Raw genomic sequence first — 15943 nt, forward strand, 5'->3', positions numbered from 1 at the left:
TACCCCTATTCCTGCAAACCAAATGGACTGTTAATTACATTGTCGAGTTATCAAAACAGAAAAAATTCTTGAATGCTTCATATACAATCGGCATGCAAGAGAATTGCAAGCTGTAATTAACCAAGTAATGGATCATGTTGTCTTGTTCATGGGCTAACTGATTAATTATACTGCCTATTTACAGAGAAAGTTATATATGTTTGTAGTACTATTTACAATAGACATAGAATCACAAAAAAAACAATAAGCTCTTTTAACACTTCTTCTCCATGCTTCCTAAAGACCCAAAATACTAACCCCCCCCCCCCCCCCATTCAGCATTCAGCATCCGATGGTTCATTGACTTTAACCCTGTGACCCCTTGCTGCAAACACTCTGCAATTACCTTTCATCAATTAATACATTTGAACTGGCAGCCCTATTGAGAGAGCATATGCATGAGCCATCAACATACAAGCAATATTGGTCCTCCTCTATTGCTAGCATATCCTGAACTTTCAATGGTGACAGGTGAAGTGAACAAATTAAGATAATTGCTTATTGACCCATATAGGATCTGGTGGGATGTTCTCATGCATCCTCCCGATCCTTACATCCCATATTAGTCTAAGAGCAATAGCAATTCTTTTCATGTATGCATTTTTTAAAGTTTTGACAAAACAAAGGGAAGATTGCTATAGCACTGCTGAATCTGATTGTACACATGTGTTGAGCTTACAAAGGAACTTCGTATGTTAAACCTTACTCTTGTAATCGTGCCCAAATAGCCCTTGCAAATGGTTAAAAGAAAAAACAAATGTTGTGTTGTTTCAGACTTTCAGCATCCCCATTGCACAGTATACAAGTTTGTTCATTTTCCTTCACAAACTTTAATTTGTCTCTGGTGTGAACTGCATCCCAGTGTAACTTTCATGTGAAGACTTGAAGCCTAAAAGGAACTTTAAGACTTCATATGGCTCGCCATGGTATTGTGCTCTGAGAAGTAGATGAGAATTCTCTTAAGAAGCAAGTGTAAGCAGATTTCACTGTCAACATATATGAGTTTGAATGTCTTCAAAGGAGTTGATCATGATGCAAGTGGGCAGGTTTCGAATTCACTTTCACTATTTATCCAACTCTACCTATATATAGAAAAGTTGAAGTAGAAGCAAGCATTCTAGGACCCATGCATCTAGGTGAAAGCAGATCTCTGACTTTTGTTAGAGGGGTTGTGATTAGTATACCCTGTCTTTTGTGGGTACCCCCATAGAGAGAATGGATTCATGGGTCAAAAAATAGTGACCTGACTTCGAAATTTTTTTCCGCCTGAGAGTCTGTCTAAAAAATGGTTAAATGATTTTGGGGTATGGAAGCCATCTATCTCCCTCCTTCCCATTTTTCTCTCCTACGTTCCACTCTCCCCCAACCTCTATTTGACCATTGAATCAGAACCCACTGTAACCACCCCCCCTCCCCCAATTTTCCTTGCTACCCTACGGGTTACAGTCAATTTCAACTTCAATTACACAATGTTGGGGTTCCCTCCTTATGAAGTGGGATCCACTAATAAAGATAAGAAAGAATAAAGAAGGAAAAAAGACAAAGAAGAAAAAGGGGTTGAAAAGTAAACACTCACTACTCTCTTAACTCTAACAGCTCGCTAAGGGAAAATATTAGAGAAAAGAAAGGGTCTTGAGAAGAAGATCTATAAGGGCTGAAACAAAGAAGACAAATCCATTTTTCAGCATTTCTTCTTACTTCCTTTATTGTGCTTCCACTCTTGGTGAGAGATTTCTTGTTTGCTCTCTATTTTTGTTGTTGGAATCCAAGAGCTTTCTTGATGTTCATCATCTAGTTGTAACTAAATAGAAAAACATTGTATCCCATTATTATTATTGATAGCAAATGATTTGGATTTCAGTCTTGTAGTTTTTACCCTCACATTGAGGGATTTTCCACATGAATCTTGGTGCCTACTACTGTTCCTTGCTTTTTTTCTTTTGGCAATAAAAGGCCAGCAGTACTGGAAAATTTATTTATATGAAAGGGAGACCATCAATCTATTACATATGTAGTTAATATTAATATTATATATACAAGACCAATAAGAAAAAAGATGAGCTATAGTGTTCCATTCGCGTTTGACATGTTCTATCTGAACCTCCTCAAAGGATCTTAGTAAATAGTATAGATGATCTAAAAGCATTGTTTCAATCTAGTTGTCATTATATTCTTTACTTTGGATTTTGTCACTGCTTGCGTTGTGTCAGAAAATATAAGGACTTTTTTGAATCCTTCCTTTTTAGTTGCTTCAAGTCCTTTGATTATGGCATGGAGCTCAACATCTTGGCATTTAGTTGCTTATCATGGAACTCCTTCTATAGATATTAGATGGTTCTCTTTAGACACTATAGCATAAGCTGCACTGGCATGTAAGCATGAAGATTTAAATGAGCCATCAACATATATGCTAATAATATCCAAAGGTCTGAGATGACTTGAGGAACAATTTTTCTGAGTGGAAGATCTCCCAAGGTTTGCTGTGTATGACAATTTTAACTTTTCCAGCACATCTATAGGAGATGAGAATGTATTATGAAATTTCCTCGAGTTTTGCTCATCCCATATGAGCCTCAAGGTAATGTAGAATTTAGCAAAGTAGTGATCAAGTTCCTTCTTATTCATACTTAGTTTGAGTCTATTCCACCAAGAATGAACAATGAGATGGAAAGGTTCTTTTTGAATGTTTTCTGGATTGATGCCTAATTGTGTACAACACCAAATAGCCCTAGAAAATGGGCAGTGGAAGAAGATATGGTGAAAGGATTCTTGTTGAGAATTGCATAGATAACATCTATGCTCCATTTTCCTTGTGAGAAATTTGCTCTAGATAGGAGTTCCATTCCATAGAGCCTTCCATATAAAGAGTTAATATCTATATGGTATATTTAATTTCCATAGAATATACCATTTAAAGAAGGAATCTGGTGAGGAAAGCCTAATAGAAAGAAATTTCTTATAAATGGATTTAACCAAAAAAACTCCATTATGAGTTCTTGTTCAGATAAGCTTATCCCTTGGAATCTCACTTAGGAGTCTTACTTTTTGAACTTGTTCTAAAGATGGAGGAAAGAACTATCCAAGTAGAGACAAATTCCAACTGTTATCGTTATTTAAGAAATAAGAAACCTTCACATCTTTTTATTATGGTGGAACTTGAATATCCCATAGAAAACCTGGAAACCAAGGGTCTTGAAAAGCCTTTACCTTTTAACCATCATGAAGGACCCAACATATATTGGTTTTAATGGAAGATAGCAGTTTGAAAGCTTCCCTCCACCAGGGGGAACAATTCCTTTCAGTTTGACTTTGAAAATACTATCATTGGGATAGTATTTAGCTTTGATAAAGCTTGCCCAAAGAGAATTTTCATCACCTATGAGCCTCCAAATTTGTTTTGAGAACATTACCTTATTCATTTCTAGGCCTGGTTTGAGCCCAATTCCTCCTCTGTGCTTTGGCTAACATAGTTTCTCCCATGAAATTGAGTGAAAATTACAACCATCCTAAGAGCTTGTTCACCAAAAATTCCTGCATAATTTATCATAGTGTGAAAAGAACTTCTTTGGCAAGATGGTTGTGCTCATAGTGTAAATAGGAACAGCTTGAGCTACTGATTGTATTAAGATGCTCCTTCCTACCTGTGAGAGAAGTTTTGCTTGTCAAGACTCTAATCGAAGTTTTGTCTTATGAAGCAAGTCTTGTTGTTGCTCCTTTTCTGCCTTATTTCCCCCCATCTTGATGCCAAGGTATTTCATGTAGGTCTTGACATTTGTAATACCTAGAATTGTAGATATGATTCTTCTATGACTTTGGGCATATTATTACTAAAAAGTATACTTGATTTGGAGAGATTGATTTGTTGGCCTAATAATTTTTCAAATCTATTTAATATGGCTTTAAGATTTCGGAGCTGTTGAAAAGTGGTTTCACAAAAAAGTAAATAGTCATCTACGAAGAGCAAATAACTAATACAAGCATTTGAGCACTTTAATTTGTAACCAGAGATGAGACCTGAAGCTTCTGCATCCTGCAGTAGTGAAGTAAGTACCTACATACCTATTGTCTGTTTCATTGTTACATGCTTGCTATTTGTTGTTAAAATCTCTTTGATTTACACAAAGAAAACATAGAGAGCATTCCCAACACACAACTCTTCCCAATTTCTCCACCCTGTGACCTGAAATTGGGAAAAATATAAACATTGAAGATCTACCATTTTTCCCACCAGAAAAACAGAGAAAAGGAATTCGATGCAGCCATTCCACTATCAATGAGCAAAGAGTTATAATCGGGTTGCTCCGTTGGTGTATCTTTTTCACTCTGATAGTCCCAAACAGTTGGTGCTAGAACACTGCACTACAACTACGAAGTTGAATATGAATTTAAATCTCCTAGCTACCATATGAATTAAGCTTGCAACAGTGTCCCAATTTTGGAGGGAAAAAAAGAAAGAAACAAAAAATAAACTAGCAATCTGCTAACCATGACCAACCAATATCATGAAGGTTAAAACAAAATCAGCAAACAGAGAATGTACATGAAGACCATCCATGGCTGATAACAGATTCACATAGACAGCTCTTTATAAATAGATGATCTGGTGTTTTTACCTCTGACAATTTCATCAATCATGAATGGTGGCTTCACGGTGTTTTTATCATGTAACTACAACCATGCCATGGTTAGGAAAATTTCCTCAGGGCAGGTGGAGTTGGGAGAGTTTTCAGTGGAATTATTGCTATTTTCTCCATTTCCTCTTCAACCAAAATCTCCTGGGAAAACGGCAACTGCTACTATATATTGTTTTCTCACCTTTGCAAGAGTCGAAAGTAGACAGAAGAGAATGTATTGAGAGGATCTTAAACCAACGTTTGATTTTTGGTTTAACCAATATTGGTGGCTTGTTCTCTGAAAGTCTGGATTGAGAAGAAATGTACTGCATGTTTTGGATCATCCCATCATATCAAGTTAGGCCTAATACCAATACAGAATATGCCTACGGGACCCATCGAATAATGGGGTAATGGTACAGATTCATTTGAGCCATTGATCAGGATCATGGAGTACAAGAGTAGTCTGAACTCTAACGTCCCCACAAATACAAGTTAGAACAGAGTGTGCATGGCACCATTGGAGTGTCATATTTCAAATCTAACTTTGCCATTGCAAAAATACAATGGAGCCATGGAGAGAACTTTGAGGTTGAACTACAATGTTCCTCTTGGACCTCCTCAGGTTCTTAAACCAAAACTCAAATGTCTGAGCTTTCTTGTTGCCTACTTTCTCAACTTTCTTATTGTTTCCCAGTAACTCTTGATACAAGGAAGATGACGATTCAACTGCTCAGCTGTTACCCGTAATTTAACGGATCCAGAAGGCTCTCGCTATGTTTCACGTTTGAGGTAAATTAGTCTTCAGAGTTCACACCTAATTAATTACGGGAATGGCTTTGAGGATTTTCTTTTTTTTTTTTTTTTTTGTCAGTTAAAAAAACTCATTCTCCCATCAATTAAGGGCAATCTAGGCTAGGGGTCCAACTTGGGTGGGTCCAATCTGAGTCCGACCTGATTCAACCCAAATTTTTGCACAGGGGCTTAGCCTGACTTATATTTGGATTGAAGCCTCAGGTAGCCTGAGCCTGACCTAACCCGAGCCTATTCAAAAAAAAATACATACATATATATATAATTATATATATAATATATAAAAATATCTTTTTTAATTATGTATTATCAATAATTTTTAAATGGAAATTAATTTTATTATATTATTTTTTATATTTTTAGAAATTTTGATATTTACTATAATGTTTGAACAATAATTAGTGATTTTGGTAATTCAATTACTAAAAATTACCGATTTTGATAATTTAACTTAGTGAAAGCTAATCTTTTTTATGCCCCCTAAGTTTACTCCCAATGGAGGGGAGGCCACCGAAAATTTATTAAGATAAACTCAAACTAGAAGGAGGAGACAAAGAATCTTACCCCTCAAAGTACACCAAAAAGAGAAATCAAAATAAACAAACCACTAGTGCATATGAAGCCTAGGAAGTCGAAGACTATTGATGGTGCGTGATCCGGTTGCTCTTAGTTGGAGGGTAGCTCGAACGTTAGTCCGCTTTGTTGGCTGGTCGAACTGCAAGAAGAATAATGCTCAAAGGACCCGGGGTGGCTTACCCGGTGTGGATGCTCCGATGCTTAAGTTACTAAACTGGTATGCAAGTTGAAAGCTTAAGTGCAAGTAAGCTAGTGAGCAATGTATCGCGCATACCTTGTGTCGTTGGGGTTGACGCCCTTATATAGGTGAACTATCGTATGTCTTACGAAATGCCTCCGAGATCCCTAGTCCATGCTACTAAGAATCCATTCCGATCTAGGAGGTGGACTTCGTGTGAGCTGATAAGGCTTATTGAGTCCATCCAGTCCAGGCGGGATGAGGATAAGGCATGTAGACGTGCGACGTGATTCCGAAGAGATCGAAGACAGTTGGCTTGTTTCTAAAAGTTGACTATGTGTCACCTCAGCAAATCGGGCTATCACGAACAACTCGGACCTCAGTCTTGGCCAAAGTGCCCGAGGTATCAGAGCTGACCTAGCCTGCTAATGTGGCAAGGAATGCTGAATTGTCATCCAATTGGAAGATTGCTTCCACATGTCTTGATAGGTTGGGCCAAATCACACCTCATCAACTATCATCAAACAGAACATTAAGAATCAAACGTGGAAGATGTTGCCTTGTATAAAACGCCTGAGTTGTTTTAGTGTCGCCTCCTAGATATGCCAGCGCATCTATCCCTCAGTATATGTTGGAAGGAAGCTTGTAGGCTTGTAAGTTGAGAAGTAATCCAGTCCACCAATCTTAGAACACTCCAAGGGCACTATTAGTGATTCCAGTCCACCGCAACCTTGGAATCACTCTCCACCTAATATTGGCAATACTCATAAACTCGGCATAAACAAGAGCATGCCAAATAGCCTGAAGTTCAGCCTCTAGATTAGTGCCAGTACCGAAACAATTAGAGAAACCAAAGATAAATGAACCCTAATGGTCCCTAATAACACCACCACCTGCACTACCTCCCGGGTTTCCACGTATACATTTATTTTAACCTTGTCGGCCTGAGGAGGGCAACACAACACCCATCTAGCTTTTCTGGGACGTGGAGGACATACCACTATGTTCAATTCAACAGGTTAAGCACAAACTTTTCAAACATGGATGGGGCTTTCGAGGGAGGAGACCACCGCATCTCCCGAAGCCAAGTTGTTATAGTAAAGATTACCGCGCGAGGAAGCAGCTGGACGGGAGGTGTTTTCCATGCGTCTCCTACACCGCTCCTTCCACACCTCCCAAACTATAATCATGACTGCAGCACCGATTATCTAGGATAGTTGGGATTGAGACATTTCACTCAACTGGAACCAATGAATTGAAGGATGCGTGCTCTTACAGAGTGAAGTTGAAAGAATGGAATACCACCTTGAAAAATCTTCCATGTAAAGAAGGAGATCTTCTTAGGAATTCTGTAATGCCAAACAATACGAGCCCATGGTACCTTTGGTTCCCTAGTTCGAACTTCGAACTACATTCCAAGCAGATTTGCAGGAGAAGCAGCCCCAGGTACTCCTAGCCCAACACCAAATATCAGGCCCCTCTTACTTTCTATATGAGCCACCATTTGGTTCTCAAGAGTACCTGCAATCCAGTTCCAGTCCCGAATCCCATGGGAGTTGAGCATGTCACCAACGGTTAGAGCCTCATCTATTCTATCTAGATTGAGTCCTCCACATAATAAATAAGTGGCGGCCTATATCACACCATTTATCCAACCAAAAGGAGACTGCACCACTGCCATTGTGAATTATTCACTAACACCTCCATCAGTTTACAGTTAGATTTCCAAGTCGAAGATCCCCTCCTTGAGTCAATGAAATAGTGGTGTCTATTTCCAAGGAATTTTCCTTTGAAATAGTTCGGCCAGATGCCTTCTCCAGTGATCGTCCTCCACAGGGCTTTAAGTCTGAACACTTTGTTTAGGTCCTTTAGGGATTTAAATCCAAGACCTTCTTCCTCAACAGAACAACGGACTTTGGACCAGCTCACCCAGATGTATTGAGTCATGAAGTGCTTGAACTTTTAATAAATAAAACTAAGAATTGTGCAAATAAATAATTGGAAAACTTTAATAACTTTCGTAAGTATTGAATACTACATTATAACCATAATTATTGGAATTATATATGGGTTTGTGGGTGTTATGGGTTTGGGGGATGACCCCCTGGGTAGGAATGGCAATGGGCGGATTCGGGATGGGGGTCATACTCCCCATTCCGACCCCTGAGTTTTAATTTAATCCTTGTCTCTAACCTCTCCCCGTTACATAAAAATTTACCCTACATTCCCGGTCCCTAATGGAGATAGGTTTCCCATCAGGGACCTGAATCCCTAAAATTTTTAATTAAAAGTTTGTTTTCATAAAGCTATTTATATAAAATAAAGGAAAAATTAAATTGCAAATAATGTTTTAAATATATTTTTGTTATGGGCACGAAAGTAGGATCGCATCACGGGTCGCTCCACCGCAAGAACCTCAGATCTTTCCTTGCCCTTGGCCTTGTGTACAGGCCATATTTTGACTATCTCATGGGTGATTTGTCCAAGAAACCACCCGAACTCTCCTAACGGGTGATTTGTCCAAGAAATCACCCGAACTCTCCTCACTCTCTTTATTGACTGCGAAAACTGAATGCCTTTATTTCAATTCGTAGCCCCTTAAATAAGAGATTACAGAAAGAAATTCCCAATTAAACTCAAACTCCAACTTGAACTCAAACTCCTAATGGTAACTCTTACTTAAGATAAGATAAAGATAAGATAAGATAAAAACAAGGGATAAGGGATAAGATAAGGATAAGGTAAGCTGGCAGCGAGTTGGCTTGACGTGTCCAGATAAGGGTGCGCCCACCCTTATGAGCTGTCGTGTGGGCCTCGCTCTGCTGCTGTTGCCGGGTGCGTGCGCACGACTCATGGTGCCGCTGCCGCACAGTGCGTGCGTGCGACTCATGGTGCCGCTGCTGTGCGGTTCCAAGCGTGTGCGCGGTGCGTGCAGCCATGCAGTGCGTGCGGTGCGCGCTGCTGCCTGGCGGTGCGTGCTGCGTGCCATGATGCCACTGCCGTGCGTTGTCGGGTGTGTGCGCGGTGCGTGCTGCCGTGCGGTGCGCACTACTGCCTGGCGGTGCGTGTTGCACGCTATCGGTGGTGCATGCTGCCAGGCTGTGCCTGCTACTGTGTGGCCTGCCAGATGGTGTGACCATAACATCACACCCCTCCCAGACTACGAGCTTGTCCTGAGGCTCGAATTGGGTGTCGAAGACACCCTCAAAGGAATCCTAGATGGCTTTGCCCTCCTGGATCGGGTTCCCATGGAGGGGGTTCATCCTCATCTTCCTCTTGTTTCACCAGGAGGTAAAAAAGTCTCTTTCACCTGTGCCCTATTAAGTAGAGTTCATCGCAATTAAAACATTGCCCCCTTGCCCTGAGTTCTGCCATCTCCGCCCTAGACAAGTGCTTAATAGGGGGTGTACCGCCACTACTCCCCACACTGGATGCTGATCTGGAATTGGTGCTCGTCTGTGGCTTCCGTTCTGGGCTGGTTGCTGGATATGGAGCCATTCCGAGTGGTTCCTTGTTGGCTGTCAGTGAAGACCGTCCTCTAGTAGGCTTCAGGTTTGTCCAAGCCGCTGCTGGGCATCCCATGCTGAACAGCCATCGGCTGATCTGTAGTTTGCGCTCGAAGGCCCAGACCAAATTCATTGTCGTGACCAGGTTAGGCGGGCTCTGCATCTCTACATCAACTCTTAGGGGTTCGGTTAGACCAGCTGTGAACATATCCACCTGCTGGTCTGGGTGTACTGACGAGGCCGTGGCGAGAAGGGTCTGGAGCTGTCACTGATACTCCATGACGGTCCCGGTCTGCTTGAGGTTATTGAGCTCCCCCAAGGGGTTGCTCATTAATGGGGGCCCGAACCGGAGGAGGCAATACGACTTGAACTGGCCCCAACTAAGGACTGGTTCTTCTTGCTCTACTCGGTAGAACCAGAGTTGTGCTTCATCGGTCAAGTGGAATGCTGCCAGGCTGACCTTGTCCTTCTCTTCCGTGCGCTGATTGCGGAAGAATTGCTCAACGGTACAGCCATCCAAGTGGGTCACTACTGCTGTTGTATGAGGGGAACTCCAGACGGCTGTATTTGGGTATGATTGCTGCTGTCGGTGTGTCGTTCTGTCGCTCATCGGAGCCCTCTGCTCGATTTGGGCGGCGGCTGTGGTTAGTGGCTGCCCCTTCAGGGCTCCCTTCCCTGGTGGAGAAGTATAACTCCAGTAGACGCCGAAGTTCCCTGACATCCACTTTAACTTCTCTTACCTCCGCGTGATTTTCCACGAGACGGTGTTCCAGCTCGTGAACCTTGGATGATAGCTGCTCCATGTCGCCCATGATGCTTGGCTCTGATACCAAAATGTTATGGGCCCGAGTGTAGGATCGCGTCATGGGTCGACGCACCGCAGGAACCTCAAATCTTTCCTTGCCCTTGGCCTTGCATACAGGCCCTATTTTGACTATCTCATGGGTGATTTGTCCAAGAGACCACCTGAACTCTCCTAACGGGTGATTTGTCCAAGAGATCACCCGAACTCTCCTCACTCTCTTTCTTGACTGCGAAAACTGAATGCCTTTATTTCAATTCGTAGCTCCTTAAATAGGAGACTACAGAAGGAAATTCCTAATTAAACTCAAACTCCAACTTGAACTCAAACTCCTAATTACCTACTCCTAATGGTAACTCTTACTTAAGATAAGATAAAGATAAGATAAGATAAAGACAAGGGATAAGGGATAAGATAAGGATAAGGTAAGCTGGCGGCGAGTTGGCTTGATGTATCCAGATAAGGGTGGGCCCACCCTTATGAGTTGTCGTGTGGGCCCCGCTCTGCTACTGTTGCCGGGTGCATGTGCGTGGCTCATGTTGCCGCTACCGCGCGGTGCGTGCACGCAGTGCTGTTGTCGCGCAGTGCATGCACGCGGCTCATGGTGCCGCTGCTGTGCGGTGTCGGGTGTGTGCACAGTGTGTGCTGCCGTGTAGTGCGTGCGGTGCACGCTGCTGCCTGGCGGTGCGTGCTGCGCGCCATGATGCCGCTGCCATGCGGTGCCGGGCGTGTGCGCGATGCGTGCTGCCATGTGGTGCACGCTGCTACCGGCAGTGTGTGCTGCGCGCTATCAGTGGTGCATGCTGTTGTGCAGTGCTGCCAGGCGATGCCTGCTGCTATGCGGCCTGCCAGATGGTGTGACCATAACAATTTTGATATATAATAGAAATAATATTATAAATAACATAAATAATATTATATGTTTAATAATATATATACATTTAATATGTGTAATCGGGGTCGGGTGGGGTGTGGATTTCACTCCCCATCCCCAATCAGGTATTCCTATTTATCCCATCCCCACCCTGCCCTGTTAAGGCATTCTCCATCCCTATTATTGGTTGGTCGAGGAGGTCATGTACTCAACAGGGATGAGGAAAATTGTCATCCCTACCCTTGGGTTGTATTAGCCCCATAGCCTTAACATCTTTTTCTTCTACATCTGGATCCACTAACCCAACCAATAAGCCCTAACATCTTTTTCAATTAATATAATACTTTTAAATCCAACCAACCCATCCAATGTAGACTAACCCATTCCGGTTTGAGTTGTGCTAGGTTAAGCTCAAATTCAGCTTAAATTGATAAACTTGGACTTAACCTCGGATTGGGCCATGCAGGTTTACAACCCTTTAGGGTTGGATGTGGGTTGACGTATGATCCAACCCATCCCACTCGAGTTACACTACCAATGCATTTGAAGATTTTGAAAACGTAACTTCAGATTTTCTATTATAATTTTAGCGTAGCCAGGAGGCGGAAAGGGTGAAAAGGTAATGGTCTCAAAAATTTCAGTAAGTTTTTCGGTAGAGGAAGAGGAAATAAAAGCAACTTTATTTCAAGCCCACACAATGATCCAGGGCCCGATAGGTATCCGAATTCTTTTTATCAGAGATATTGGAATGAAATTGGTCCAAATTTCAAAGAAGCAGTCAAGGAATTTTTTCAAAAGGGTCTTCTACATAAAGAAATCAATAGTAATTTCATAGCCCTAATCCCAAAATGCAAAAACCCTGAAAATGTTTCCCAATTTTGTCCCATCAGTCTTTGTATTACCCTCTTCAAAACTATTGCCAAGATTATTGTAAACAGATTAAAACCCAATTTATCAAAAATCATTAGTAGAAATTAAAATGCCTTTCTTCCAGGAAGGATGACCTTTGATAATGTCCTACTCTCCCATGAATTATCATTAGTAGAAATCAAAATGCATTTCTTCCAGGAAGGATGATCTTTGATAATGTCCTAGTCTCCCATGAACTAATACATTTCAGGAAAACCACAAAAACAAAAGAAAATTTCATGGTGATTAAACTATGTATAATAAGGCATATAACATAGTGGAATGGGGGGTTTATTAAAAATGTGATGGAAATTTTGGGGTTTGGTCAACAAATTATCAATTGGGTCATGCAGTGTATTTCATCTATATCTTATCAATTATTGGTGAATGGAAGCCCTAGAAAAAAGTTTAGTCCTTCTCGTGGGCTTAGACAGGGGGACCCCCTCTCCCCTTCTTTGTTTCTTCTGGTGTTAGAAGTTTTATCAATTGCTCTCCACCATGCTTACTCATTTGGCTCTCTCTGCAATTAAATGAAACAAAAATGTCCAGCAATCACTCGTTTGTTTTTTTGCAGATGATTCCTACATTTTCTCAAAAGCAAACATTAGAGGGAGGAGCAATAATGGAGGTGCTAAAGTTTTTTTGGGGAGGCATCTGGTCAGAAGGTGAATTTTTTTAGTCGGAATCTCCATACAAAACACCAAAAATCATCTCAAGAGTAATGAGCACGAAGAAAGTTGGGAATCCTTCAACTTATCTGGGCCTCCCTCCCTCTAGGTAGATCAAAAAATAGCATATTTAATTATTTGAATGAAAGAATGGAATAAAAAATAAATAGCTGGAAGCTTGCCTTCTTGTCGTCTGCAGGTAAAGAAGTTATGATAAAAGTCGTTCTTTCTTCGATTCCATCATATGCAATGTCTTTCTTTTGATCCTAGTAGCCACTTGCAAACAATTAGCCAGGTCTCAGAGGAAATCTTATGGGAGAGAATCAAAACCAAAGAAAATCCATGGGAGGGTTGGGATTTAGAGACCCCCGAGTTTTTAACTTAACACTACTGGCAAAGTTGGTCTCGAGGTTCTGTACAGATCAAGAAAGTCTGTGGACACAAGTCATTCATGGGAGATATCTTAAAAGGGGGAATTTCTGGAGTGTAGAAGCTCCCCCCAACAGTTCATGGGGTTTTAAAAGCCTTCTGGCAGGTAGGGATATTTTGAGAGAAGGGGCTTTTGGGAGTGTGGTTGAGGGGGAAAACCTCGACATTTGGGAGGACCCTTGGATCTGAGGGTTACCACACTTGAGACCAATGGGTCCAAGACCTAGGCTGGATAATGCAGGTAAGGTTAGTCATCTAATTGACCCACGGGATAAAAGTTGGAATGTACCAAAGCTGCAAAGCCTATTTGACCAAAATACAGTTAATAACATTACCAAAATGGTAATAGTCATTCCCAGAGCAAGGGGGATTGATAAGCTCATCTGGACTCCTGACCCCAAAGGAGGTTTCTCTATCAAATATGCTTACCACTTAGCAGTCAGTAAAACATTTGGGCCCCTAGCAGAAAGCAACTTATTTTATCTGGAATTGCTGCCGTGAAGGTATTGATGTGAATCAGGTTCTGACTAAAAGGAAGATTAAAGCCGAGGAAACTTGCCCAGTGTGTGAAGGAGAAAAGGAGAGTATATTGCATGCACTTTTCTCCTTTAATCACGCAAGGGCTACTTGATTAGGAAGTAATTTAAGCTTATATGTTGAAAATGTTTCTTCTTTCAGAACTTTTGCAGAATGGTGGGCTTGGTGGCTTAGTCAAGAACCTCAATTAATAGAAACAACAACTTCTATTCTTGAATTCTCAGTCATTATCATTTGGTGCATTTGGAAGGCCAAGAATAGTTATGTCTTTGAAGGATCTTTACCTAATCCTGTTACAACCATTTATATTGCTTGCAGGTGGATGATGAAAGTGAGGAGAGTTTCCCCTAAAAAATTAACAGACTCTTCTCAATCTGAGCAAGTTCAGAAATGTAATTTTTTGGATGTTTGGACTACTACTACAGGTTGTAAAGCTATGACAGAAGAAAGCTTTGGTGCTTTAGGTGAAAGTGGTTATATTTCTGGTTATCAAGTGATTCAAGCACTTTTTTGGTTGCTGCTTGTGGTCCTTGTGAAGTTGTTTCAAGGCTGTGTTAGAATGTTGTAAGACAGCAAAAGATTTGGATATTTTGAGTATTACTGTTTTTTTGTGACTCTATGAACTTAGTAAATTCTATAAATCAAAAGAATTTCTATAGCTGTCCTGATGTGTGGTCACTACTTCATGATTTACATGCTTTGGATAATTCTAGCTCATGTAAATAGATACTTCACTACTAGAACTCCCATGTTTAGAGGCACATGGCCAAAGACGGTCAAGAAAAACTGCCTCTATAAGATATTAACCAAGGCAGATGTATTGGATTATTTTAGAAGCACTTTTTAATGCCTCAAATTATAATTTTGTCCAAATATTTTTTTGGCGGACTAAAAAACAACGAGCTCAAATCCTCTACATCGTGATTGCAGAAAAAAATCTGCAACCTCAAATAACAATCCACCACGTCACGTATTGTAACGGAGGGGTGGAAAAGTCATGGTTAATTGCCGTTTTGGCCAAAAATAAATAATTTATTATGTTGTAAAAATTTGAACACCCGCCCAGTCGACATTTTTGTTTTTTCTTCTTCTTCCCTACCGATCTCCCCCTCTCTTCCCCATTTTTGTTTTTTCTTCTTCTTCCCTCTTCCTCCAAATCGGCAAACTAAACACTCACACCGGGCCACGGCTTGCTCAAAGGAACCCGTTGCAACCACCGGACAAGGTTCTATGAACAACCACCGGTGAACCACCAAAGCCACTGCAACCACCTCTGCAAAGTGAATCTTGCTGATTTTTTTCCTCGCCAACATCATTCTTCCATTGTATTCTATTCTCACTCTGAGCAATTAGTTAAAACCTTCTTAAAAAAAGCTTTCGTTGCCCTATTACCATTGATGATGAAGAATCCAAAAAGAGTGATTGAATGCATATGATGAAGAACTAAAATGCATATATATATGCACATCAAATATTTTTGAGGATACCCTCCTTTGTTCTCCTTCACCCCAATGTTCGTCTCTCGAACCACTACAACCACAACCCACCGGCAGCTTGAGGACCAATGTCTCTCTCTCTCCTTTATTCTTATCTCCCTTGCCTCTCTCTCTCCCCTCCTTTGTTCTCCTTCAACCACCGTTGTTATTGTCCGAACCAAATTCAGGTTACTCTTTTGTTCAAAAAGAAGCTTTTGAAGCAGAACTGAGAGACATTCTAATAATGATTACTTTTGAAGAGATAAGGATGGAGTTCTGTCATTTTGGAATTAGATTGCCTTCTGTTGTTCCTCAGTCATGTCTTCCAATTTTAGATGATATCAAATATTTATGTGACAATTAAGAAGAGTTTCTTGTGTTTATGAAAAGAGCAGCATGTAAGTTTGTCATTTAGTGTCTCAATTTGTTGCTTTTGATAATTGGAATTTGAACTAGTCTTTGTTAGTGATGTGGCGTAATCCGGCAGCTCCGTGCTGGATACGATCTGGCTGCCAGCAACGACG

The 15943-nt window shown here is 41.0% G+C and overlaps 2 long non-coding RNA genes across 4 annotated transcripts; one reads left to right on the forward strand and one right to left on the reverse strand.

Moving 5' to 3' along the window:
- Window positions 1–384: 384 nt before the first annotated feature.
- LOC148879350 (uncharacterized) lies at window positions 385–13703 on the reverse strand. Of its 3 annotated transcripts, XR_016104193.1 has the most exons (5): window positions 13161–13688; window positions 4099–4393; window positions 3681–3820; window positions 3450–3570; window positions 385–975 (listed from the first exon to the last, which is right to left on the reverse strand). It is a non-coding gene; the product is annotated as an uncharacterized LOC148879350 (long non-coding RNA). The 3 variants fall into 3 exon arrangements; XR_016104192.1 differs by having other exon boundaries at window positions 3450–3820; window positions 13161–13690; XR_016104191.1 differs by lacking the exons at window positions 385–975; window positions 3450–3570; window positions 3681–3820 and having other exon boundaries at window positions 3967–4393; window positions 13161–13703.
- LOC148879351 (uncharacterized) lies at window positions 12830–14604 on the forward strand. The gene is made up of 2 exons (XR_016104194.1): window positions 12830–13087; window positions 14263–14604. It is a non-coding gene; the product is annotated as an uncharacterized LOC148879351 (long non-coding RNA).
- Window positions 14605–15943: the final 1339 nt, after the last annotated feature.

The sequence above is a fragment of the Nelumbo lutea genome, chromosome 1, assembly GCF_056320005.1.
Source record: "Nelumbo lutea isolate HS-2025 chromosome 1, American lotus-T2T, whole genome shotgun sequence".
NCBI lineage: Eukaryota > Viridiplantae > Streptophyta > Magnoliopsida > Proteales > Nelumbonaceae > Nelumbo > Nelumbo lutea.